A 1406-nucleotide genomic window follows, 5' to 3' on the forward strand; every position below is an offset into this window, starting at 1 on the left:
TACGTTTTTTTCATTTTTTTGATAAATGTCTTTGATGACGTCATATCCGGCTTTTCGTGAAAGTTGAGGCGGCACCGTCACGCCCTCATTTTTCAACCAAATTGGTTGAAATTTTGGTCAAGTAATCTTCGACGAAGCCCGGACTTCGGTATTGCATTTCAGCTTGGTGGCTTAAAAATTAATTAATGACTTTGGTCATTAAAAATCTGAAAATTGTAAAAAAAAAAAAAAATTATAAAACGATCCAAATTTACGTTTATCTTATTCTCCATCATTTGCTGATTCCAAAAACATATAAATATGTTATATTCGGATTAAAAACAAGCTCTGAAAATTAAATATATAAAAATTATTATCAAAATTAAATTGTCCAAATCAATTTAAAAACACTTTCATCTTTTTCCTTGTCGGTTCCTGATTCCAAAAACATATAGATATGATATGTTTGGATTAAAAACACGCTCAGAAAGTTAAAACAAAGAGAGGTACAGAAAAGCGTGCTATCCTTCTTAGCGCAACTACTACCCCGCTCTTCTTGTCAATTTCACTGCCTATGCCGTGAGCGGTGGACTACGAGTATACGGTCTTGCTGCGTTGCATTGCGTTCAGTTTCATTCTGTGAGTTCGACAGCTACTTGACTAAATATTGTATTTTCGCCTTACGCGACTTGTTATATTTAGTCAAGTTTTGACTAAATATTTTAACATCGAGGGGGAATCGAAACGAGGGTCGTGGTGTATGTGCGTGTGTCTGTGTGTCTGTGTGTGTGTGTGTGTGTGTGTAGAGCGATTCAGACTAAACTACTGGACCGATCTTTACGAAATTTGACATGAGAGTTCCTGGGTATGAAATCCCCGAACGTTTTTTTCATTTTTTTGATAAATGTCTTTGATGACGTCATATCCGGCTTTTCGTGAAAGTTGAGGCGGCACTGTCACGCCCTCATTTTTGAACCAAATTGGTTGAAATTTTGGTCAAGTAATCTTCGACGAAGCCCGAACTTTGGTATTGCATTTCAGCGTGGTGGCTTAAAAATTAATTAATGACTTTGGTCATTAAAAATCTGAAAATTGTAAAAAAAAATAAAAATTTATAAAACGATCCAAATTTACGTTTATCTTATACTCCATCATTTGCTGATTCCAAAAACATATAAATATGCTATATTTGGATTGAAAACAAGCTCTGAAAATTAAATATATAAAAATTATTATCAAAATTAAATTGTCCAAATCAATTTAAAAACACTTTCATCTTATTCCTTGTCGGTTCCTGATTCCAAAAACATATAAATATGATATGTTTGGATTAAAAACACGCTCAGAAAGTTAAAACAAAGAGAGGTACAGAAAAGCGTGCTATCCTTCTTAGCGCAACTACTACCCCGCTCTTCTTGTCAATTTCA

This window comes from Littorina saxatilis, linkage group LG4 (genome assembly GCF_037325665.1).
Source record: "Littorina saxatilis isolate snail1 linkage group LG4, US_GU_Lsax_2.0, whole genome shotgun sequence".
Classification (NCBI taxonomy): Eukaryota; Metazoa; Mollusca; class Gastropoda; order Littorinimorpha; family Littorinidae; genus Littorina; species Littorina saxatilis.